A 27,486-nucleotide genomic window follows, 5' to 3' on the forward strand; every position below is an offset into this window, starting at 1 on the left:
CCGTCAGCAGGCCTTCCCTTCCCTGACAGGTAGCCATGCTGTGTTGGTGGTGCCCTCACAGACAGACAACTGATTTAGCAAGAGTCCAGTTATGGTGGCGATGCTGAACTCACAAGGGTAAGAAGGTGGCTTATACTCTGCCAGGCTCCATTGAAAGCCCTTTACTTATTTATTCCTCTCAAATAACCTGGCAGGGGGTTGGGGAAGGGCCATCTCCACTCTTGACAGAGGAGGAAACAGGTCAGAGAAAATCATGCATCGTCCAAGGTCGCCTCTCTCATAAGAGGACAGGGCAGAATTCCAACCAAGTACTCTTGACAACTTCACCAGAGGTTCCCAGACTTGAACTTCCTCACTTGACAGTGCTGTTAGTGATACAGTTTTTTCATGACACCCTTAGGGACAAAAGAAATAGTAAAAGCTCCATTTCCTAAGTAAGTTAGGTCCGAACAACTCAACAGTAATAGTTAAGTGATGTCTGGCGGATGGAGCTGTGTTTTCCTCAAAACTTGGTAATATCCCATGGCATCCTTGTGACTGTCCTGTGATCTCCCCCCCAGAGCACCTCAGCCCACGATCTGGAATCCACAGAACTACGCTGTCCTGCTTTCTTGCTTTTGATGAGGAAAGAGCATCAGGGTACAACAATCATACTGTTTGTTCCTTAAACTTAATGCATGAGTCACTGGGATGGGGAAAAAAAACAAAACAAAAAAAAAACCACAAAAAACTTGCTAACTGCCTTTTGGCCATCAATGATGTCTGAGCCTCTGACGGCAGGCTTTTCTACCCAGCCCAAGAACACTCCTCCAACCTTCACTTGTGCCGTTTCCCACCCCCACAGTAAACGAAGCATTCCAGAAGAAGCTCCTGAGGTCCTTTTGCCTCCTACCCTCCCCCCAGCCCGGCTCCCCCTGCTGTGCACCCTCTTCCTGCCCTGCTCTTCAATCATCCCCTGCTCCCAGTTTCAGGGTGACTTCGTTCCTCTTCTGGGAAGCTGCTCCCCTCTCACAGATGTGGTGCACTCCTTCCTCTGACTTCACAGCCCATTTTGGATACGCACTTCTGGGCTTACTCCCATTCTCTCATTCTTGGCCGCCATCTTGTCCATTTCTCCCACCCCTTTGGTTATGACTTTCTGGAGGGCAGAGCTGGTATCTCACTCACCTCGGTGGCTTCCTTAGAGACTATGCACAGTAAATGGTACATAGTCCCTCCTGAGTTTTAATGCATGAAGAATGGAACAAGAGAATGAAGGATTGTTGAGGAACCCCAAGGATTATGGGATGAATGAATAAAAGGAAGACTGTGGCAGACTGATTGCACTGATGGCCCCAATTAAGGGTCTCCCTGGACCCATGCCCCTTGCAAGGACAGTCTGCAGCAGCTCTCATCAAGAAGAGTCTCTGTCCTTACCCTTTGCCCCTGGCCTGGTCTTGCACCTTGCTTTGGCTGATAACATGCAGCACAAGTCAAGGCATATCAGTTTTGAACCTGGGCATCAAAAGACTCATTGCATGGTTCTGCTTACCTCTGAAAATCACAAAAAAGAGGGCAGACCATGCGGAAGGCAGTCCATCTATCCCAGATGAGACCATCCGAGACCAGACTCAGCCAGCCAACCTCCCAAATATGTAAGAAAGCCCAGCTAAGACCAGCAGACTGACCCCTCGTCACGTGAGTGAATCCAGCTGCAACCGGAAGAACCATTCAATGGCACAACCAGGAACACCAATAAAAGGCTTCCTGTTTCAAGCCACTAAGTGCCGGCGTGGCCTGGCATGTGGCAATAGCTAACTGACGATGAATCAACAGTCTAATTTATAGGTAGTGACATGTGTAGAAGGCAGGGCCACCCCGAGAACCACAGCTCTTTGGCACAGTGTGGCAACACGTTAAGAGGTGTGCAGTGTGTGATCTGTTATAGGTATGTGAATGAACACTTTCTGAATTGTACTGGGGATTTACTTGAAGTTAGTGGGTGTTCATCATTGCCCTCATCTAGAACCCTACCACTGTGCATTTTGATAAATAAAATCTTTAAAAAAAAAAAAAGTTTATATGTCAGAGAAAAAGAGCGAGCACAAGCAGGGGGAGCAGCAGGTTCCCTGCCAAGCAGGGAGCCCGATGCGGGACTCGATCCCATGACTTTGGGATCATGACCTGATCCAAACGCAGACGCTTAACCCACTGAGCCACCCACATGCCACTTAATAAGCTTTCTTGAGGAAAGGAAGTGGAAAAGGCCAATCAGGAACCCGCTTCCTGCTACCCTTCCTGGGAGCCAGCAATGACGGTAAGCGGGTATTGATGGACTACCTTATCCACCCTCTACATGTACCGCCTGCCTGTGAACCAGCTCCCAGTGAGTCCACACAACAATTTCTGGTGGTGACGTCAAATCCTTTTGGGAAAGGGCCAGATACAAAAACATTTTGCTAAGTCATGATCCATTTTTTTTCCCTCAATCCTCCATGTTTTCCCCCTTTAGTCAACAAAATGCCTAGTTTTGTGCTCCACATGTCTGAGAGCAGACATGTCCTCTGCACTCCGCGAACTCACTCTGGTGGGCCTCTTCTCTCAGCAAGAGGTTAGATAAGAGCCCAGCTTTATTCTTTGCAGACTATAAAAGTCAGAAATCGCCAGTAGGTCAGGAAGCCCAGGGCTTGTCTTCAAAAACGAGAAAGTCTTGGTGACCAAACCATAGTTGTAGCCGTGGTAATGCAGGAAGCCCTGAAACCCAACCAAATTTCAGAAATAAAATACCTTAATCAATGGCCTTGCTGAGGGTACCTGCTGCCTTGGTGGCCGACGCAGTCTTTCCCTGACGCATTTCCTCTCCCAGGCAGCTTTCAGCTCAGTTTTTCACTAGCCACATTGATTTTCCATTGCTCTCTCGGGAAACTCTGGTCTGGCAAATTAGGAAGCCTGGCAAGCCTCAGTTTCACATACAGAAAATGGAGCATCAAGTAAGATGGAATGAGAGAATATGAAAATGCAAAGGCTTGGCACAGTCCTGGGCAGCTATCACTGCTCAAAAAATGTTTCTTTCCTTCCTTTCAGCTACAAAAACTCACTCACTATACTATACTCACTATACTATACTACACTACACACACACACACACACACACACACACACACACACCCCCTTCGGGTACACTCATCCTCTTCCACCCAATATAATGTCACATTTATAGTAACAGTAATAACAGAGTCCTGAAAGTTATATCCCAAAAACATAGACATTCATTCAACTATTACCCAACACCATGGAAGGAATGATTGACATGGGGCCCTTGAGGATCCTACCAACCTCCAGGAACTTTTCTCTTCCTAGAAGGGCTAACCACCTCCTAACACAATCCACAGAGTGGGTAATGAGAAAACAAGTCATCAAGATCCTAGAAAACAGCATCCCATTATCCTATCAAAGGCAGTCTTCTGCAAAGCCCACAGTGGCTCTATTTTCTGGCAAAAGCATCCCTATGCTAAGCAAGGCACCTGTCTCAGGCAGACCAGAGCTCCAATCTACTCGATCGGTCCTCAACTCAAGGGCCATCAAGCACAGGAATCACAAGTCTGGAGACCTCACCCCTAACACCCACCACCCTCCTTCACAGAACACCTGAGACAGTGCCTAGGTGAAGAGCAGAAATGGCTAAAGCAGCATAAAAACAATGCCAAACCTGTCTTCATTAATCACCTGCCTAGGCTGGGTTTGAAGCTGTCAGGAAAATAGCTGGAAAATGACTCATATTACCCGCTTACAGAAGGAAAGCCAGGTCTCTCCAGCACGCTTCACGGACCAGCACTGTTTCCTAGCCAAGCTCCAGTTTTCGTCCAGGATCTTCTCAGCAAATTCTTTCGATCATGAAACTGCCTGGGCCAACCAAAAAAACATGGACAAAGAAGTAACACTAGGGTAGTGTTTTCACTTGTCAAGTGGCTCTGAGCTACTTCGTCTTCATTTTCCGTCTTTGCAGCTTCCCTCTATCCTGGATGTATATGGGATTGCAACAGGGGAATTTCCCACTCAAAAGCTGCAAATCAAGTTCTGGTCTCAGGACCTCAATGTGCACAAGCTTCAGACTTATCCTTCTTTCACCTGCTGACTCCCTTGTGGAGAACTCTAAGTGTCCAGGTTTGGTGCTCACAAATACAACCAGGCCAAATTAAGCTGGCCTGATTTGGACCTTGTTCCCGATTTCTGCTGATCTCACTGCAACACACCAAACATATGGTGAGAGCAGAATGTTATTTCGTCGAAGCACCAACTCCACAAGCTTCTCTCTTGCAGAACAGCTGAAAGATCATGAAGTCTGTTAGAATGCATCAGCCTCTCTGGAAACTTAAAATAATCATGCCTTTCTAAGGTCACGATCTAAAAACAGTGAAGATGACAAAGTCCATGGTAAGCATAAAACAAAAGCCCATAACCAAGTCCTTCAGAACCCAATACAAAGGGTCAGCTTAAAATCCCAACATCACAGCAATGCAGACCCACCAGCGTGGCCAAAGTGAAAAGGACAGGAAATGCTAAGTATACTGAGGATATAAGGGAGGAGGGTGCTCATACACTGCTGGCCGAAGTCCAAGTTGGTACAACCTTTTAGGGAAACTGACAGTATCTCATAAAGCTGAACATGCATACCCGCTGTGACCCAGATATTCCACTGATAAGCATATCCTCAACTATAATGCACACCTAGGCTCCCCAAGAGAAATACACTAGTGTTTTCAAAAGCACTGTTCCTAACTTTGAAAACTGGGAGATCATCTAAATGCCCACTTATGGTAGAATGGATCGACAGGTCAATACATGGATCAATAAATGTGCATATTCACACACTGGAATACTCTACTACAACGAGAAAGAATCATCCGCAACTATACACAATAATACGGATGAATCTCACAAACACTGAGCAGAAGCGAAACACGAAATAGTACACACTGCGTGAGTTCCTTTATAGAGAGAACACTAACATAGACCAAAGTAATGTGAGCTGTTAGAGGTCAGGACGGTGGCTGCCGGGTTGGACGGGTAGTGACCAGAAAGGAGCATGCGGGGGCTTCTCAAGTACGAGCTATGTCCTGTCTATCCGGGTGGTGAGGTGAGTGTGTGTGTGCCCTCTGTGGAGTTTCATCGGGCTACACACCTGTCAGGTGTCCTTCTCGGCATGTACATGAGATGTCAATAAAAAGTGAAAAATAAAATCAGGGGTGGGGTGCCTGGGTGGCTCGGTCGTTGGGCGTCTGCCTTTGGCTCAGGTCACGATCCCAGGGTCCTGGGATCGAGCCTTGCGTCGGGCTCCCTGCTCGGCCAGGAGCCTGCTTCTCCCTCTCCCACTTCCCCTGCTTGTGTTCCCTCTCTAGCTGTCTCTCTCTCTGTCAAATAAATAAATCTTAAATAATAAAATAAAATAAAATAAAATAAAATAAAATCAGGGGTAACTAGTTTCTTAGTTAAGTGACTATTTACCTCAATGCCTCTCTATCAAAATGTGGACTGGCTGTTAGGTGGCTCTAAGTTCTTGATGCTCTCTCCTCTGGAAAAAGCTTAGGTACTAGCTGGTGGTGTGAACTGGGGCAAATTCCTTCACCCTTCGAGCCTCCCCTCATTTGTTTAAAAAAAAAAAAAGGGGGGCAGAAATATTGGCTCAGGTTTGCTCCCAGCTTTAATTCTTGAAGACTCGAAGGTTCTCATCCATTCCCCTCATCTTGGCCTTCATGATGTGGCTCAATGGGGGATCACAGAATCACAGGTGGAAGTTGGCCAGGATGGGGCTTAGAGCCCAACTAGGACCCAAGAGCATTTGACAATGACCCTCCTCATCTCAGAATGCAAGATTTAAAAGGAGAGACCCCCAACTCTCACTACCCAGATGTGTTTAACCTTTGTAAAGCTAGCCAATATCTGATTAGACAAAATAGCACTTCACCCCCTGAACCACCTATTTATCGCCCTGCAATTTCAGCCCCGTAGTCCAATTTGCTGCCAGCCTGTCACTTGGCTGCCTTACTCTCCTCCAGGAAAATGAAGTGACGGGGTAGGTAATGTGATGCCTTTACCCAAGTCAGCAGCAGACTCTCTGGAAATCAATGCAAATATTCAAAAGGCCTGTCCAGACAGAACTCTTCCAGAGAGCAAAACAGCATCTTAATGTCAAGAAGAGGAGTCAAATATTTCACACAAGCATCAGCTTCAGCAAATCAGCATCTTCGCCACGTGGAACTCAGCATTCCAGTAGGTTCATTTACCAACATCACTCAATAGACACACGTCTCAAGGTCTTATTGGCATCTTCCCACTCCCTAAAAGAATAGTAGTTTGGTAGATCACAATAGAACCATAAAGGAGTATTTCTGGAGAAGGGGAAGGCAATGGAGAAGAGGGAAACAGACTGCTAGCATGGGAAATCCCAAGTCTTGCTCACAATTTTCCAGGTAAAACAAGATCCTTAATTTTTGAGGAAGGTGGAGATGCTCCCCAATTCCAGAGAAATCTGATTTTACATTCTCTCAAAGCTGGGCAAAAGGCCCAGGAATCAAGTTAATCATTTGAAGGTGTTTTATGATGTTGTACAAAGAAGCCAGTCCCATACACACACCCCTGACCCCAACAAAGACCCCAAAGCAATAGAAAGAGGAAGGCAGGTAAATGCCTGTGACACAGGGTAGCAGGACAGGCCTTGGTCTTTACATGGATGTGGCTTCCTCCATGCTGAGGGAACAGTGACCTCCAGGCAACCCTGCTCTCAAGACACCTGGAAAAACGGACATTGATCCCCAACAACGGGGCCTTTCCTTACTGATCCTCTTTTTTATTTAATTCTTTTATTTTCACCAGACGCTGAGAGTCAGATAAAGTTTTATTAAAACAAAGAACATGGTATAAAATATATTTTTTAAAAGCCCAGCCAAGAAAGACCAAATAGATACAGAGTTATGTTTATTAAATGTTCACATCCCTTGGATATTGAGTTTCGTGGCTTACCATGGTTCTAGCGAAGGCTCTCTATTTTGACCCTATCTCCTTAAACATTTCATATAGAAGTAATGTAAGTTCTTCCTTAGCTTTATTGCCAAATGAAATAAAGATGAAGGTTTTTCGTGTATATACATATACATGTTATTTATACTGCAAATACTAGAAGAAGAAGCTGCACCCTTTTGCTTGCTGGGAATAAAGGTATGTCCACTCCCTGCTTGATAGGTACTCTACCTGAAAAGTTCTTAACTGGCTAACTAGCCACCCTCTTAGCTGCTGAAGCTAATACAAGCCTGGCTGATGACTCAATCCTCAAAGATTATTTTCCTTGGGGCACTGGGCTCCTGAGAAAGTCAGCATGGTCTAATACAGGTTTTTCTGAGTGTGGTACATCTACACTATGATACATATAATATAGACACTCTATTCTAATAGTTAGGTATTTATTTTAACATGCACAAGCACACCAAATCCCTAAATTTGTATGGGTTGTCAATTAGAATGAGATAGAATGGGATAAAATTTAAAAATAAATGAATTGGAATAAATTTGAAGATGAGTATTTTAAGTAATTAGTACAGGTGGTCACAGAGACATGGTAAAAACTGGTTGAAGTTTGGAAAATAATGGTCCACTTTAAAAAAAAAAAAAAAATCAGCCAAGATTCAGAAAGCACTACTTCTAAGAGCTGACTTGCTGTGTCCTTGGCAATCCTTCACTTATCTTCCCCAGGCAGGCCTCGCTAGAATGACAGCGACAAAACTGATACGGTTAGGAGACAATGTGACAAATATGAAATCTTTTAGAAATAGAACACGAGGTCTTTTCACCTTCAAACAAGGTGTGGCCAATGTCCAGCTACGATTCGTGAACCTTTATTGAGTTTCGACCACAAAGCAACAAGGCAATAGAGTAAAAGCTAGTCCCTCTCCTTACAACTTCCCTGAGCTGTGGCAAGTCATTTTGCCAAGACTGCAGGCTTAGTGGCAGCAGGGGACAGTAGGCAGCAAAGCACAATCATTGCGGCCTGGTGTCTGAGCTCAGTGACAACTGTACAAGACAGGGGCTTCCAAGGTCATACATTGCTAGGCTCTTAAAATCACTTGTGAGCCTAGCAGAAGCAAATGATCAATGTCTCTGGAAGGCAACTTTTTTTTTTTGACCTGTTAGTATCATCATGGCGGTTTGCCATGTGCCTTGAGAAAGCCTGACCTAGGGGCCAAAATGTGTAGGTCTGGCCAGCTCCTGTAGTTGGAGGAGGAGGATATATATGCCATGTAACCTCAGATGAGTGAGTTAGGTTTCCCAGGAAGATCTATCTCTTCACCTTACATTCAAGTATTGAATAACTGCCCCCCCAAAATGTCCCCATCCTTACTCCAGGACCTGTGAATGCATTGCCTTCCATGGCAAAGAAGAATTAGAGGTACACATGGAATTAAGGCTGCTAATCGATGACCTTCAGAAGATTATACTGGGTTATCCAGGTGGGTCCCCCGGAATCATAAGGGTCCTTACATGTGGATGAAGGAGGCACAAGTCCATGTCTAAAAAGTGTCAACAAATGTTCAATCCCAGGTTTCAGCATCAATCAGTCAATCAAAAGTGTCAGGAAAGACTGGCTTTGAAGATGAAAGGGGGTCGTGAGGTAAGGAACGGGGGAGCCCCTGGAAGCTTGAAAAGGCAAGGTAACTTTCTCCCCTAGAGCCTCAAGAAAGGAACACAGTGAGACTCTATATAAGTTCCCCACCGCTGCGTTCACAAATTACCACAAACTTAACCACAAACTTCGTGGCTTAATGTAACAGAAATGTTTCTTTCCCAGTTCTAGAGTTCAGAAGTCCTGAATCAGCTTTAGTGGCTTGAAATGAAGTGTCAGAAGGGCCCCACTCCCACCAGAGGCCTGAGGGGACAATGTGTTCGAGGCTCTCCCAGCTTCAGATGGCTGCTAGCATTCCCTGGCTTGTGACTTCGTCACTGCAATCTCCCTCCGTCTCCATGGCCACACACACCCCCACCCCCCGCCCCGTTCTGTCTCTATGCAGCCCTTCAGATCTGTGATCTCCACAACGGGAACATAAATTTGCCTTGTTTTAAGCCACTAAGGGTGGTAATTTGTTACGGCAGCAATAGGAGACTAATACACCCCCTTCCTCCCAAATACGCTACAGATCAAGAGAGGGCTTGCCTAAGTGGAAGGAGCTAGCCCATCCCCACTATTCACAACAACATCTTAGGGGTCCTTTGTATCTACAGAGGACATCTCTCTTCCCCATTAGACGTGAAAAGATGCCAAGATTTGGCAGGAAGTGGCCATGAGAAGCTTTAGAAATCACCCTTCCGTCTTTCCTCTTACCAATCACAAGCTCCTTAAATAAACTTTATGGTAATTCAGAGAGCAAAGCTTAGGGGAAAAAAAGAACTGACATTCATTTCAGGGAATTCCTCTTAATAATAATGAATACACTCCGTCCATAAATGTCAAAGGGCTTTGCTCAGAAAGCCAATAATCCCCACCACAAATATAAGACAATATAACAGTCTAACAGTCTACAGGATCATATTCCTCTATTAGGAAGAGCCTCTTCAGGTAGGTTTCCCAGCATCCCAGGGCCAGAACACCATAGTTTTAAGCACCTATTAATCACTATTCTTTCTCAGGGCATGTTATGCTGCTGGTTTCCTGTCATCTATAGGTATTTCTATTTAAAGAACTGCTCCTCTTCACTCATCTGCCTTCAGGACACTGCAGCAATTCCCTGGCTGACTTCTCTCCCAGAACTCGTCATGTTGGGACCCCCTAGGCTCTGTCCTCAGACCTCTGATCTCTTCTCTCCTTTAGTGTGTGCACCCTGTCCCATGATAGCAAATTCGTCTATCCAGCCTGGATCCCTCACGTGGGTGAGCACCACCAGATCCAAATATCCAAGTGCTTGCTCATCAGCTCCACTGGAATGTTGAGGAATATCCACAACATAGGTGGCCCATTAACAGAGCTGCTCATTTCATGCAGATGCACGCATCAGCTCGGTAACTGGCATCCAGTGCTAAAACAAAACCCTAGCGCTCACCCGCACATCCTCTTCATCCCAGCCCACCTTTCATATCTAACCCACCCATAATTCCATCAACCCTGCCTCCAATATTTATCCTAAATCTGATTCTTTTCCACCATCTCTGCCACCTCGATTGCAATCCCAGCCACCCTCACCTCCCACCCAGGTCACAGCAACAGGCCCCGGCCTTGCTCACTCTCCCCACCCACCAGCCTTCACCCTGCACAGGGCACTTGGTCATCCTTCCCACGTATAAATCAGATGGCACGCCCCAGTGTGAACTGCCCAGGGGTTTCCACACTGGAGCATGATCTACATGATCTAGCCAATGACTAGCCCTCAGCCTCTCCTTCCTCTCTACCCTATGGACTAGCAGACGCACACACACTGGCCACCTAACATTTCCTGCAACATGCTGAGTCTTGCTCCCGATTCAGGGCCTTTGAACTTGCTGCCCCTTCTGCTGTGAATGCCCTTCCTCCAGATCTATGCATGACTGTCCCCTTCCCTCCCTGAAGCCTCACCTCAAATGTGTCTCACCCTAGCCTAGTGAAAGCAACCCTGTGGCCACATGCTTTCATTCTGCCCCTCTCTGTCATTTTCAGAACACGGAGGAATACCTGAAGGGGTCTTGGTTTGCTGACGCAGCGTATAATTCCCTTTCAGTACAAGACACGCTCACTGAGGGCAGGCCTCTGTACCACAGTGTCCCCAGGGCCTGGCGCCCATCAGGGGCTCAGGAGACACTTGTTCATGAGCTGCTGAGTGGATTTACGACCCAAGAGCAGTATCAGATGATCTTAACAGGTCCTGTTTTAGTCGGGCTCTTTGGTTTTAAGGAATAATGATTTCCTGGGCTCCGTCCTGGGGGCCCGCACTTCACCCTGACTCCCTCCTTCTGGCTTCCCTGCCCTACGTATGCCCTGTTCTCTCCTTTCTACCAGCTAGTTGGTTCCCTAATGTTCCATTTTACATTGTTTCTCTTCCTTTACCGAGTTCTGGCTTGCCAAGGTTCTCACATAAGCCCAGGGTATCATGCCACTTGCCAACACCCAAGTTTTCTTTCCAGTCTCTCAATTCACCTTCCCGGGAGCTGATGTCAGTGGCTACAGGAAGGAGGAGACACAGTACAGAACAAGGACACGGTCAGGAGGAAATTAGCATTTCTAGTACTGGGATGCAAAAATCCTCCCACCAGTAGTAAGACCAAATGCATCTCCATTCACTCTCCCTTAAAAGATGCATACATGACCGCATGATCCTCCCAAAGGGGTGGGAGGGGTGTCAAAGCCAACAGATGGTGGGAATCACAAGGATACATGAAATGAGTGTTGGCGTGAAGGAGAAAGAAGATTAGGAGGGAAAAGGATCTCCATGTAACATGATTAATTAAGAAAAATCGAGCAGTGAGAGGACAAGCTTGATCCTTTTAGAAGTGTCTATACAAAGGCTCACTCTTACATGGAATGTTTCCTCTTGGCCCTTGTACAACAGCTCCAATTTGTGCCAAGTAGTAAATATGCTAGAAGGTTTTGCTCATGTCCTATCTGATGCCTAGAACATACCTGCAAAGCAGCTACTACCTCATTTCTTCAGGTGAAGAAATCCACGTTCAGAAAGGCGCCAGGTCAACTCATCCACAGGGCTCAGCACGCTCAGTGCCTAGGGCCCATGAAACTTTGAGGGGCCCACAAAAATGCTTTCATTCTTCTAAAATCAGAAGAATATGATCCAGCTTGGATGCAGTCATACAATGTAATTTCCAATATGGAGTATTTTTAAATTTCTCTGTATTTTTAATGGAAGGGGGTGGTATAAGCCCGAAGTTCCTTGGGCCCTTGAGAGTCAAAGAGGTCCCATAAGTCCCTCTGAAAATGTGGAACGAAGCCTAAGATCACAAGCAGCAAAGTGCTGCAAAAAAGAGTCCAGATCAGTGCTTGCCCTTTTCCAGAATGCCAGCTGGCTTCCTCATACTTTCATGCCTCCCACAAACCCTGGGTACTCTAGGGTTTCTGAATGCCTCTATCACCCCAGCTTCTCGAAAATGCTTTTCTTTTTTAAATGTAAGAATCATGGAGCTAGAAACTTATTTTACAGGACTCACCAAAATTCTGATCATTCCTCCCGTGACTGACCCATAGCTTACTTGGAAGACCAACTGTTCTTAACAAATATTAAAATGAGCAAGCCCTGGGTGGCTCTTTTCCCTAGACCATCCCTCAGAGAGCACTCAAGGTGAATAAAGATTGACAGTTTCAACTGGTGAGTCAAAGCTTGTCCCTGGACCCACTATCTGTACTGGGATCACCTGGGATGCTCCCTAAAAATGCAGATTCCAGAGCCCCACCCCATACCTGCTGAATAACCAGGGAAAGAGCCCAGGAATCTGCATTATAAATGAGGAGCACTGCCAGGGATTCTGACCTGCTGTGATTAGGACCCACTAGACAGGAGCATGTATGGGGACAAACTACTTTCTGCAGTTTTAACATAATCTAAATTTTCCCAGAATGTAACAATCATGTACAATGAGCCAAAAATATATTTTGTTTCATTCTGAACTTGACCACAAGCTATGAACCATTTAAAAAAAAAAAAAAAATGTATCACTGATGGTAGTCATCTGGAATATGAGTCACCAAATCAACCCCCTATCTGGAGTTGTTACATTTATATGTGATTTCACCCATAGGTTCAGGGATCTATCTAACTGACTATCTCATTTTGTCTTCTTAATATAATCAGGCCCAAGCATTTAGATAATGAACTACCTACTTGATTATGCATTACTTTCATTTCTCTTTTACATTAGTTAGGAAATTACCCTGACTTTTTTTTTTTCACTTGTGTGTGCTAGTAGGTTATATTATTATCTATCACCTATGTTCAGGATGGCAAAGAGAGCATGACAAAAAAAAAATTGTTATAAAGGAAGCAACGGGCCTTACAGGACTAAGAATGATTTTAAAAGGTCCTCGCTCAAATGTATACTCTGAGATGCTGTTGCTAATCTCACAAACAGGGGAAGTTCCAGGACATTCGCCACCTACCCACTCACAAAAAAAAAGAAAAAGTGAGTTGGGCTGTACCAGAAGGCAGCCAGCGGCGGGTACCTACAGCGGCACTCCTCTGCGGGTACCGAGCCCTGGGCCAGCCACTGGGTGCAGAAGCTGAGCAAGCGCACAGTACACTTCCAATCCTGGCTAGTGCTTGCTGGGGCGGGAGGCAGGGGATGGGAGAGAAGAGGAACACACAGATGCGAGTTACTGGCAAGTCCAAGGTCTGGGGTTAGGTGGTTACAAGGGTTTTCAGGAATGATAATGACGATGATGATGATGATAATAATAATAACAATGCTATCAAACTATTTGCATGTATTCATTAGTATCAATCAACTATTACATTACTAATCATAGAAAGGAAAATAATTTAACAACCATACCCAAGCCAGCAGCTTGTATTACAAACAGCAAACTACATAATTCGCCTGGAGCAGTTTAAGCCTGAGTGTTCGGTCATCAGCAGCTTCTGGAGGGATGGGTAGTCACTGCTCTCTTATTAATAACAATAAAAAAAAAAAGAAAGAAAGAAAAAAAGCGGCAGGCACTTTTCATGGGGAGCGTGGGCTCCTGAGCAGTGTGTCAAGCCGATAAAGATGCTGGCGCCTGGCGGCCACCAAGACCACCTCAAACCACCAGTCAGTTTTCTCATTAGCATGGTGCAGCAGTTACCTCACTCGACAGTAACACGCGCCTCGGGGGATCTGACAAGTACAGGTCACCCTGAAGGCAAAAGGAGAAAAGGATCGGAAGACAAATCATAAAAACTGTTCCCCCCTGACTGGAGCTGTCAGAGGTTGACTGGGTGCAGCAGAAGATGGTGGCTTCTTTTCCGAGGGGCCTCCCGGGGCTTCGAAGGGGCATTTGACTGCGTACTCTCCTCCAACCCTCCCCATCATCCCATCTTTTCTCCTATTCACTGGTTCCCCAAGAGGAAATAATAGGAGAGCAAAGAAGCATCTCAATAGAAAGGACAGGGCAAAAACAATTTGCTTATTATGGCCAAAGCCTAACAGAGGATTCCAACATCCCACCACCCAATTCCGCCAGTTCAAAGACAGCAGACAACCCCTTCTTTAGTGCTCCCCAGAGATATATCGTGGTGCTCCCACAGAGCCCGCCTTTCTATTATCACGTAACACTTTACCGGACCTATTGGCTCACAGGTCAACCTACATCAGTGAGATCTAACCGGCCCTACAAGGGCCAAGACCACATCCTCTCCATTTTTGGGGAACAGCACCAAGGATAAGAACAAGCACAAAGAGGGTTTTTAAAAAAGGTAATGGAACAAATAAATACAAAAGGGAGGTTCCCCCAAATTGAAGTATAAATCCATCTTTTTGTGTTCAAAAGCCAAAGTAGCTTATAGAAAACCCAGGCCGTGTCATAACTTCAAGTCCAGGGACGTGCATTTCATTATGCCACATGGTGCATGACCTTTAAGTCTTTATGAGCCCTGAGAATAAATTACAGGAATGGGGAAGGAGGAGATGCAAACTAGGCAGGGCCCCAGTTGGGGAAGGAGAAAGGAGAAGATACGGAAAGAGAGCCCCAGCACGGGGAGTATGGATAACAATGAGCGGCTCTAGGCATCCTTCATTCCCCTTCTCCTTCCTGTCACTACACCAGCAGGAGTTAAGAAGGAACACCAGGGAATCGCAGCCGGGGGACAGGCAGGCCGTCGGAGTGGTCCCAACTTGCCTTCCACAGCACCTCCACTAGTCAAGACAATCACCAAGCACAGCTTCTGCTGTGGCGGATAAAGGCCTCGACTGTGCAGGTCGAATCTATTAAGGCAGTGAGGGTGGCATGCCCTGTCACTTCGAGGAAGGAAATACAATTTATAACCGGCCCGTGGCTCTCCAACGTCCACCTCCCAAGTAGCTAACCCTGAATACTGGCGGTGACAGAAAGGCGAGGCCGTTTACACGGCATTCCTAAGGCTGCCTCTTTATTCCAATGACTTCCCGAGGCACCTCAGGGAAACTGGTGACACTGCACCCTGGCCACATGCAGACATGGGAAATCGGCCTTCCACGCTCTCACCAGCCTCCCTCCGCCCCCCTCCCCTCCCCCCACAGAAAGGGCCAACTCACTCCCACCTTGTGGGGTCTCAGCACCTGCTTTCTCCTCTGCCTGGCAAGTCCCTTCCACGTGGACTCCTCTTCAACTCACGACTCCAGTGCCGGCGATCAGGTTTTCCCTGGCCATTTTTTCAACTGCCTATTCCTCTTTACCTTTCTCTTTCCTTCACAGACATTACCCTGTTTACGTTGCTGGCCAGAATAGAAGCTCCATGAGAACAGAGAACTCATCCGTTTTGTTCAGCCCTGCATCCTTGGGGATGAGAACAGGGCCTAGTGCGCACTCAGTGCTCAACGGTTCCTTAGGTGAATGAATAAATGGAGAAGGGCCAATAACACAGGTGACACTTGACTGCACTAAATTACTTTTAAGGGGTGAAGGACAGTGTCTAAATGGAGAAAAAAAAAGAAAAAAAGAAAAAGAGACCAGAGGCTTCACTAACTGGTGACAACTGCCATGGTCCAGAGGCACAGGTGTGCCCTTGCAAAGGCAGCATCACTACAGATGTCAGAGAAATTTCCAGAACTCAGAAAGGAAGATGACGCCAGGGGACCTCCAAACAGCCCCGTCTGAAGCATTCAGGCTGAAGGCTATATTCCCTTGGCACAAAATCTGTTGAAACCCTTCAGGCGTGACTATTAGCAATGTCCTTACCAAGGTCAATCATCCACATATTTCTGGAATACTTCCCCAATGTTATGACTCCCTCAGCCATATCATGGGGCAGGGGGGTCAGCTAAAACAGTCATCACTGTCCAAATAAAAGACATTGTTCTCTGCACAGGACTACGTAATCAATTCTTAATTTCAAAGGCACTGACCTGAGACAGAAAATAAATCCTCAAGTATTCCAAAACATACTTTTGGTCCATCAGTGGCTTTAAGAGTCTAATTGCGTAGGAGGTATAATTTTTGTCAGACCGTTCAAGTTCTTTGTAGGCAAGGACCATGTTCAATCCTGCCATCTGCTGTGCTTCCACATACAGAGAGACCCAGTTGGTACCCAATTAATACCTACTTCCCTCAAACACCAACAGCACTGATGAGCAACAATGGATACTAGCCATTAGGCAGAGACATTTCCCAAGCAAAGAATTTTTGGGTAACCTTCCCTAGAGTTGAAGGTTCAAATAATATGGGAGGAACAGAAAGGGCAAAGGATTCCAGGTCAACCCCAAAAAGAAAATCCTGAATGACGAGAGGAACAAAAACCAGAGAATGAAAACTGGAATGATCAAACAGAGACAGAAAATCACAGAATGTTGACATCAAAGAGTTGTTGGACCAGCATGCAGTAAAGGGTGGAAATCATTATGTTTTTCTAAACAGAGATTTAATGCTCCATCCCCACAGGGTGCAGGGAAGTACGAGGTACTGGCTACTATTTTTATAAAGAGAAAATAGAAGCAAACAAAATACAGCTGCAGCCAGCACCCAGTCCTGAAAAACCAGCTTCCACAGGAGAACAGCCCAGCAGCCCACAGGTGGCACAAAGGAGAAAGTGGCTTTCAATCAGCAGCTGGTCCCACAGCTGTGACCACTTTGCCTGACGGGCGCTGAGTCTCCAGCCCCATCCTAGGAGATCCTGGCTTCCGGGACCCACCAGCTGCCCAGTCCTCTGGGGAGCCAAGAAAACATACTGCCCTCCTGTGAGAGGTAGAGAAGGGAGGCAGGGACGTGCAGATCAGAACGGGGGGAATTCGGTACTCTGCGGATTTAGTCAAATTATATGGCAAAGATTTCCCTACGAAACACCAGCTTAGCAGAAAAACTCCAGGATGGAATTTAATGTTTACTTGCGAATCTATCACCAATTTTGGAAGATATGAAAAGTATTTAATTTCTCTGAAATGATACACATGCACCATTTCCTGGTGTGCTAATTTCTACCTTCTGTTAACCAAAATGTTTTAAGACAACTTAATATGCCATGAGAATACATTTCAAGGGAACTGGGGAGCTACACACAAATACCACGCATTCAGAAAATCAACTTTTGTCTCTTTCATACTTACTGGGTGTCAGAAACAGCCCAGTGCCTAACACAAGTGAAGCTGTAATATAAACTCTTCAATGGAAGGGGAAATGTGATGCAGTTACCAAGAGTGAGAAGTAGTAACAGAAAGGTTACAAAGCAGTGGTTCCCAAATCTGGCCCACCACCAGACCCACATGGAGGAGGTGTTGCTAGTTGACTCCTGGGCACAACCCTAAGAACCTGCTTTACTTGGTCTACTACGGTGGATCACAGGAACCCACAAATATAACCTGCCCCTCCTCCAGGTGATCTGATCACAAGACAGGTTTGTGAGTAGCTGCTGTAAGAAGGATGCCAAGGGTGGGTAGACTGTGTTCACCCACACTAAGGGAACACCAGGTTCATAGGCTGCTTTGTACAGAAATGCCCAAAAGATCTCAGCCACCTTGGAGGGAGTCCAGATGGCCCAAGACAGCCATGCCTCTCATCCAGCTGGACTCAAGAGCAAAAGGCCTCCTCCAGCAAACTTCCTGGACATTGCTGCCAGGTGCTTGGCAGTTCCGCAGAACCCTGGGTCAGATTGCTGGAAATCTTCAGAGCTAGAGAGACTTTGGGAGCAAGGAGTGAGCATGTCCAATCGTGCATTTGCACGGCCCGTGATGGTGAAGCTCACGGAGGGCAGCTCACAGAGGATGGCTAACAGGCTCAGGGAGTCCAAGAGCCAGGGAAAATAAAATCAGTTTCATTCTTTAATAGAAAGAACTCCAAGAAAGTAGGCTGTGTGGCTACCCTTCTTGGTTACACAGGGTTTAAAGAAACTTTTCTTTCTAATTAACCAACAGTTTCAGCTACAGATAACAAGGTCCGAAAAGGCCTGTGTTAGATTGCTCCTGTTCCCTCCAGTTCTGTCTTCCATAGAATCAGAAAGTGAGCAGAGCACAAGCATCTCCTGCAGTGAGTGGCAACGTGATCGAATTCCGCACAGTGCAGTAGGAGCAGAAGAAATATAAGCAACTTCAAGGTCATCCTCTTCCCTGGCCCTTCCACCTACCCTTTCTTCCTCCCTGTTCTTGGGGCTACACCAAGGAGAGCAATACTGGAGACAGGAGAGCCACCCGATGGAAGGAGCCTGGGCCCAAGACTTCAGTAGAACGAGCACCAACCCAGGCAACTTTAACATAACTCTATCCTGTCCAAGTCCCTGCCATCAGGTTTCTGTTAGACCAGCTGTACATGAATCCTGGACAAAGGTTTTTTTTCCTACATGGAACATGTTAAGAATTACTGATAGCAACAAGAGATCTCTCCACACTTGCCTCTTCTTGCTCCATCTAACAATATGGCAGACACAATTGTCCTTGACTCCAAAGGATACCAAGTTATACCAGGAGATCCAAAAATCTCTCTTTAATCCCAAACCTCAGGTTTTAAGTGTTAGACCCACCTGAAAATACAAGTTTTCCTCTTTTGGCCAACCAAAGATGGAGGATGGCCTCCATCTACCTTCCAAAGTGAATTTTCTACCGATAATTGCCATGTAAATTATTCACAATTTCTGGAACAAGTCTAGCATGGCTTTGCCAATACGAATGCTGTTCCCTCTGCCTAGAAGGCCCTTCCTGACCTAGAAAATTCCTCAACATCACAGCCAAGTTCAAATGTAAAAATGTCCCAACTCCTAAGGGCTTAGAGGATTTAAAAATTGGACTTAAGTACACTGTGGTATATTTTCCTCTTAACCCTTGAGTCTGCTACGTTCTTGATGGCAAGAACTATTTATTCGTCTTTGTATCCCTGACACCCCCAACCCCCACCACTGCATGCATCTCAGTACCTGGCACAGCAAGAACACAATCAACATGCAGTGAATTAATGAATCCAACTGTTGAATTAACCATGTTATCTTGAGAGTAATTTTGAAAATTCAAAGGCAGAAGCTAGGACTTAAGGAAATCTTCTTGCAAATCTAATAAATACAAGTATCCCCCATAAACTATTACAACTTAGTCTGTTAAGACAAGAGACACAGCCTTTAAAGGCTAAGAGTAGAGCTAGAGATCCATGAGCATCAACTATCATTTATTAGGAGGTGCACTTAATGGAAAAGCAATTTTGCACCTAACATAAAAATAATTAGCTAGCGTACTACGAAATCCCAGCTGTCATTTTTTTAAGTGATCATTTTGCTTTGAAAATAAATCAAGAATTGATTGAATCAAGAAGAAAACACATATACATTAAACAGTGTTTTAAGAAGCTTTCTTAGATACTATGTAGATTTTTTTTAACCCTAAGATGTAAAAAAAACAAAAAAACAAGAACCTTATACATACATTCCATGCTTGTACCAAAGCTACAGCCTAAAGTCTTCTCTCTTCAAAGATAACGAAAAAAATATTCTTTCAAACATCAAGGAGAGGTCATGGGTCCTAATTCCCAAGCACAAGGCAAATCTGGACCAAGTCAATGCTCAGAGGAAATTTCCACTTTTGCTATTTGCGTACAGCTTGGCACAGGATTAAACAAATGTCCAACAAAGGTTAAAGAACAATATAGACAATGAGAAAATTCAACTATTAAAAAAATACCCTGTCGAGAATATTAAACAGGAGCCTAAGAGGAGCTACCTTGAATGATAAGCTCGGACACAGTTTTTTTTTTTTTTATTCTACAAACATCGTCTTGACCTTTTACCCTGGAACTCCCAAAAGTAAAACAGGTCTTTCTTGCTCTTAAAATCATAGCTTTTAAAGGCAGAGGGACCCTCAAGACCACATGTTTTAGATGCCCAGGCATATTAAGTGACTTGCTGGAGAACACAAGCCACTGATAAACACAGCAAAGCCTGGACCCCAGCCAGTGCCCAGAGATCTAATCCGGGGATCTTCTCCAGCACAGCACACAGATTAATAGGTACCCCCTAATACCATCTTCACAAATAAAACCAACTCTGGAAAAGGCCATCATCCAACCCATTGTGAACATCTTCCCAAAACACATGCATGTATGCACACACACACCCCAGCAATAAATAGAGCACAGATTACAGACATTTAAAAGCACAAACTTGGGGCATCTGGGTGGCTGAGTCAGTTAAGCAGCAGACTCTTGATCTCAGCTCAGGTCTTGATCTCAGGGTCTTGAGTTCAAGCCCTGTGTTGGGCTCCACACTGGGTGCTACTTAAAACAACAACAAAATGATGATAATAATAATAATAACAACAATAATTAATAAAGGGCAAACTTTACAATGGGATTCACTTAATGTAGCAGGTACTAAAAATTTAAGAATGAATGAGACTAAAGCAAACACATTCCACAAGGAGCTCGTAGTACATGAGGGGAATGGAGCCTACATTCATAAATTACAAAACCACGAGCCACATCCCATACTGGAGATAAAAACAGGGTATGATGGGACATTTCTGACTCCATGATTAAAATGTTTGGATCTTTCTTCCCTCTCATTGCTAGGGTAGCTTCTAGAAAATTATACTCTAACTCAAGTGAATAAAAAATAACAACTGTTACACACAATGCCCAGACTGAAGTCAAAAGACTATTTCAGAACTTTTGAAAAGATCATTCTTCAGAAAAAGGAAAATTCATACTTGCAATTTTTTTTTCTAAGTTCAAAAATGTTGATGGTATTAAATGTGCTGAAGACTAACAAGGATTCGACTATAGTATAATACCTGCTAACTCAGAGTCAAGTCACCATCTTGGGTAGGTGAGACATGAACCACTGGTCTGGGAACCTGAAAGAATCCACACCCTTGATAGTTCCAGAGGTTGACAGCCTCCATTAAGCAGGACACCAATGGCAACTGTGTTCTGGGGACATTTGAGATCAAAGACCATGAAAATAAAACAGACATGTGACCTTCACCGCCACAGCCACTAATAAAATACTGGACCTTAAGAGTCTGAGTAACCCACGCAGGCCACGGGGAAAAGATTGCTGGGCCCTGGTACAACAGCCCTCAACTGAAGCTCTTTATTGGCTTCCTAGAGCAGCGTGGACCCGGTGAACCACGAAATAACAACTGACAGAGAGACATAAACACTCACAGGAGGTATTTCACCAGGGCCTTAACCAGCGCAGAAGACGGGGGCAATATTGAGGAAGACTCTAGAAAGGGCCGGTGAAAGAGGCAAGATTTCAGAACCTGCTCAAACGAATGGGACGGAACAATATTCCCCATACATAGTCTGAGCAGTCTACACCTCCGGGGCCAGGGAACGAATTCGTGTTGGAAGGACCCAAACTCCTGGATTCTAAACATAACATTGTTATTTCATAGTGTGTGAGCAAAAGATCAGACTGATTCAAACATTTATGATTACTGCACAGCACCCAGACACCACACCTTTGTTCAGGCTGCGGACCAACTAACTGCGGGGGAGACTCAAGAGGGAATATTCGACCACTTGCGTCCTTGTCACTGCCCCAGGTTTTGTCAGGAAGGAGTGACCCAGAAAGCAGGTGAAGCATCCTAACAGAGGCGTTAGTACAGCCATGAGCACAACTTTTTGTGGCCCCCTTCCTGCACACCTAACGCATCCTGTTCCCCCTAAGGCAGCAGGAGAACTGTATTTTAATGCTTCCATTGCAGACAGCTCGGAGAAGAAACTTACTTTTCCCAGAAGTTGGCACAACATGTGTTTACTTAGGAAGATGTATCTATCCAACACTAGCAATAAAACCAATTCAGCTCACAGGGAATTATTCCAGAGAGACAATGTCACCTCTTTCTCCTTCTGAAAATCAAAAGGGGGTTGGAAAAAAAAAAAGAAACAAATGCAAATTGCCACTGGCAGGGTTTCATGGGGAAGGTACACAGAACGATTCAAGAGCAATCCAAGGTTTGCAGCAAATGCCTATTCATTAAACCAGTAGGAGGTGCAACGCCATCTGGCAGCCATGTCCAGGGGAAGATCTATTGCTCAGGATCACTTCTGAGCAGCCAGCAAGTTTATTTTTACCCTTTTATGCACAGAACTACAAGGACATAAATGTCGGCATTAGGCATGCCAGGAAGGCTTAACGAGACTGGAAAATGAGATCCAAAACTGGGGTCCCGCCAAAGCCAGCTTTCATCATGCTTGATGAAACAACGTCCTCCCAACGTTCAGGAATCCCAGCAAACCCCAGTGTCCCCACTGGAGACTCTTTAAGAAACCGCAAGGACTTCGGGCATATCTGGGAGGAGAGACTGCCCTGCATTCGCTGATGCCAGGAGGCTTGGTGAGGGGGACGGAACACTCCCACTGAATCCTAGCCTCGGGAGCCTGGCTGCACAGGAGAGGGCAAGTGCAGCTCAGTCTGGGCACGAGGCCAGCCAATCGATGGGTGCCAGGAACCCCCATAAGGTCCCCTTGGCAGAGTTCTCCCTCTGGGGCTTGCTCTCTTTGAACCTCAACATAACCAACCAGAATCTTCTTTTTCCCAAGTGAAGTTACTGCTTTTTTCTCTAATGGAAACATAACACTTACTCAATGCCAAAGGTATGCTCAGTGCCAAAAAACCAGAAAATCACAAAGAAATTTAAACAACTGTTTATCATCCCACCACCTGCAGATATCACTCGTAAGATTCTAGAATATTTCTTGCTCTCTCCCACCTCCCCACCTCTCTCTCGCTCGCTCTCTCTCTCTCTCACACACACACACACATATACATATATATGTCTCACATTATTATGCTTGTTTTCTTATAGCCTGCTTTTAGGTCTTACCACATTTTAAACACTTTGCCATGGTAAATATTTTTCAGCAACAATTTAAAAGCTAAATAGTACTCCACTGTGTAACATGTTTTATTTAAATAATCCCATGGTATTAGGCATTTATTTTTCTATATTAAAAAATAACAATAAACGTTCACCCTTACCTTTGCAACGTCAGACATTTCCTTAGACTAAAGCAATCGCCAAGTCAAATTAGAGGATTTCTAGGCTTTTGATGTTGTAATATTCCCACAGTGTCTTTCAGAAAAGTTCTACCAACTTATGCTCCCCACTAAGAGGGTGTAAGAATGTCCCTATACCATCTGCTTTTACCCAAGCTTCTATTATCTGTATTTTATTGTCCTTTAAATTGGACGATTTTTTGCCAATCAGATAGGTGCCAATTAAATTATTTGCCAATTAAATAGGTAGAAAAGACTATTGCTAATAAAAACCACAACCACAACATTTCCCAGGCACTACTATGTACTGGGTACTGTTGTAAAATTTTACGTGTTTGAAGTATATTAACTCCACATAGGAATGGCAAAAATGAGGCACAGGAGGATGAGGTGATGTGTCCACCTGGGACCTGGAAGAGCTGGAGTCTGAAGCCAGATAATCAATGGTAGTAGAGTCTAGACTCTTAACCGTGACACCACACAATCACATGGGGGACTACCAAAAAGAAGGAGAGGAAGGGACAAGATTAACACGTGGTAGAGGGATCACTGAAAATGTATCCTCATCTTTATTCACATGTTCAACGTCACCATTTGTGGTGACGCAGAACATCACCAGCATCGTCCAACCATCAACGTCGTTCAACCACCAAAGTCACCATCACCTAAGTGATGGACACAGTCCTCTGATCCAGCAAACCAAATCTGAACATCGACTCTTAACTTCCCGCTGGCTCACTCACCAAAAAGTTGATTCCATGCTGATTACTCTGGCATGGAACTCTTTGCCTGTTCATACTAATCACATAAAAGAGAACGGGCTTACTTGTTTTCGGGTGTAAAAAAATGATTTGGGATCCAGCCATCCACTGGTAGGTACATATCCCACAGAACTGAAATGGCTGGAATAGATACTCGCACACCGATGCTCACAAGAGCATGATCACAATAACCCAAAGATGAAAGAAACCCAAATGCCCACTGACAGAGGAGTGGATAAACAAAATGTGCTATATACGTACAGCAGAGTATTATCCAGCCTCGAAATGAAGAAAAGTCTGACACATTCCACAACATGGATGAACCTTGAAGACATCATGCTAAGTGAAAGAAGCCAGACACAAAAGGACAAATACTGTATGCTTCCACCTGTATTAAGTACCTAGAATAGGCAAAGTCATGGACAGGAAAAGGAACAGTGGTTGCCAGGGGCCAGGGGTGGGAGGAACAGAGAGTGGTTTAACGGGTACAGAGTTACAGCTGGGAAGATGAAAAAGTTCCAAGACATGGATGGTGGGGATGGTTGAACAGCAATGTCAATGTACTTCATGCCACGGAACTGCACACTTCAAAATAGTTATATGTTATATGTATTTCACCAAAAATTTAAAAAAAGGATTTGGAAGGTGAAGGGCTGCCTATGAGCTTTCTATCTACTTAGGGTGCTTCAGCCGCTTGGGCCCTAATCAGATCCTCATAAGCTCTTCTGGGAAATGCTACTCAACAGAAGTTGGGGGCATGGTGCAAATGCTCAATAAAAGATGAAAAAGCCTCCGGAAACACTCAGTCTTTAATTGCAGGGACCAACTTATCTTACGATGCTCACATAAGTGAATAGTCTGGAATACCAAAGGAAAAACAGAATCAAATAGCCTATAAAAATCACATTTGCTACAGGAATCAAAGAACAAATGGGAAAATGCTCAAGTGAGCATTCACGAATGACTATGGAGAATAACAAAGAAACCACAGGAAAAGGTCTTAGCACAAGCCTGTACATCAACTTAGCTCAGGTCATCGTGGTTAAGAACATCAGATGCAGAAAGACTGCCCATCCCAAAGCCAGCACCCCGTGTCCACCCAGATTTGAGGTGAACTTATTGAGAAGGATACTTCTGGGATTCAAAAAGACAACTTATGGCTAGTCAGCAGCTCACTGTATTCACACAGCACCACAGAATAGTTTCAAAGACTTACTTTTTCAAGACTCAAATTCAGAAATACCGTCTTTATGACTTGTTTAATAGAGGGTCACTATAAAACCCCAAAAGACTGCTTCATCCCTATGAGACTAAATGAAGTTGTTCTGAAGAAAGGAAAGCTAGAGCTATCAAAGCTAATACATGTTACTACTGCCTCATCATCAGCCCAACCTGACACTGGATTAGGGTAGTTAACACAAAGACAAGAGCTGGGCTCCCTTCCCAGGCCACCATCTTAGGTCTTGCTATCTCAAATATAATCCCCTATTGTACAATAAAGAATTTGACTGGTCTTTGTCCCTGGTTCCTAAAAGGGATACTAATTCCTTGGAATTTCCTGAGTAACAGAAGTGTCTTTGTTCTTGACAAGTGCCTTGGATCTCACCTGAGTTTATGCTAAGAGATGAGAAGACTTGGACTAGAAATTGATCACCAGAATGACCAACCATGTGAAGAGAATGCCAGGGCTTTGAGCCTGCCCAATCCAAAGGGGAGTGGAGGGGGCTCAGACCGATTAATTCATTAGCCATGTGGATGAATTCAATCATGCCCACAAAATGAAATGCTCAGTAAAAACTCTGGACTTCAAGCTCAGTGAAGCCTCCCAGTTGGTGAATATGTTGATGTGCCAGGAAGGTGACACGCCCTAATCCCAAAAGGAGAGGGCATGGACACTCAGCATCTGGAATCGTCTCAGACCTCCTCTCTCTTCGTTTGAATGGTCCTGATTTACATCTTTTATTTTTTTATTTATTTATTTATTTATTTATTTATTTGAGAGAGAGAGAATGAGAGAGCAAGCACATGAGAGGGGGGAGGGTCAGAGGGAGAAGCAGACTCCCTGCCAAGCAGGGAGCCCGATGCGGGACTCGATCCAGGGACTCCAGGATCATGACCTGAGCCGAAGGCAGTCGCTTAACCAACTGAGCCACCCAGGCGCCCTGATTTACATCTTTTAGATTAAAACTGTAATCCTGAGTATATTGCTTTCCCAAGTTCTGTGGGTCATTCTAGTGAATTATCAAACCTGAGGGGGTCATGGAACACCTAGGTTAGTAGCCAGTTGAAGTGTTAGGGTCTGGGCACCCCACTTGCAGCTGGCATCTGAAGTAGAGGCAGTCTGGTTGGGGACTTTACCTTTTAATTTATGGGATCGGCACTAACTCCAGGTGGTTAGCATTAGAATTTTATTGCAGTACACCATTTGGTGTATCCTCCCCAACCCTGCACGCACACACATTTCCAGTTGACTCAAGTGCTGTACATGGATTCGACACCCAGCTTCAAATGACATCACTTTTATCTACTAAAATTTATGCCAACTACTACTGACTATAAAGTTTCCCCCACTTAATAGTAACTGAAATGTTTTGAGTGATTGCTATCCCAGACATGGTTCTAAGACCTTCCACGTATATTAACTCACTCACTCCTCATAGGAAATTCATAGGGTAGATACAGTTGTTACTTGCATCTTATAGATGAGGGTGCTGAGGCACAGAGAGGTTAAGGAACCTGCCCAAAGTCACATGGTAGAGGTGGCAGGATTCAAAGCAAGTTCCTTGCCTCTAGAAGCTGCGCCTTAGCCACAAGCCTAGTGGAACTGTCGTGAAACCTGGTCCCCCATCCCTCTGAAGGGCCCTGGGTCAATGTTCTTCTTTATCCCTATTTACTCCCATTCTCCATCTTTAGAATGGGCACATGCTGATTTCCTCGGGGCAAAATGTGCATTCTGGTGACAGAATTATCCAGCTTCAACTGTAGCTCAGGAAAACTAACCGAGAAACAGGTTGCCCTGGGGCAGATGAATTATTTCCCCAAAAGTCTCTTCCAACAAAAACACAAACAGCTAGAGGGTACTAGATATAAATGAAACTGACAAATTTCACTGCAGTAGATGAATAGATTCAAAGTTGTTCCCTTGCATTATTTCCCCCACCATGGGCAGAACCTCTCCATGATCAACACAAACCCTCTCTCACCTCTTTTTTTCCTATTACTTACACTGTTAAGTGTACTTCCTCATTTTTATTAAGTTGGTATTACAGTCTGATGTTCTCGGTATCTTCAGCATTGCAATTTGAACTTCAGGCAGTCATGGTGGTCATTTTCCTGGTGGAAATTATATAGTAAAGACAACAGCTGGTCGTCCTTCTACCTGATGCACTCCTTCAGTAAATATTTTGAGCCTCTACTGCATGCAGGGCAGCACTCAGGCACCAGGCTGGTCGTCCTTCTACCTGATGCACTCCTTCAGTAAATATTTTGAGCCTCTACTGCATGCAGGGCAGCACTCAGGCACCAGGCCTCCGCAATAATGACGACAAAGCCTCCCTGCCTGCGAGCATCGTGCTTACACACCAGCAGGAGAGACAAAGCAGCAATGAGTGAGGGTGAGCACGGATGTGCACATGCATACA

General features: G+C 45.0%; 1 protein-coding gene across 8 annotated transcripts in view; it reads right to left on the minus strand.

Moving 5' to 3' along the window:
- Window positions 1-27,486, minus strand: part of MGAT5 (alpha-1,6-mannosylglycoprotein 6-beta-N-acetylglucosaminyltransferase) — a 330,719-nt gene that overhangs the window by 242,709 nt on the left and 60,524 nt on the right. Inside the window, exon 1 of one of the 8 annotated variants that reach the window (XM_032411626.1) lies at window positions 3,771-4,965. The exons of the other annotated variants lie outside the window; for them this stretch is intronic. The gene's annotated coding sequence lies outside the window, so the exon portion shown is untranslated. Of the gene's footprint in view, window positions 1-3,770; window positions 4,966-27,486 lie in introns of those variants that run through there. 8 annotated transcript variants of the gene reach the window in all.

Source organism: Phoca vitulina, unplaced genomic scaffold (genome assembly GCF_004348235.1).
Source record: "Phoca vitulina isolate PV1807 unplaced genomic scaffold, GSC_HSeal_1.0 scaffold1, whole genome shotgun sequence".
NCBI lineage: Eukaryota > Metazoa > Chordata > Mammalia > Carnivora > Phocidae > Phoca > Phoca vitulina.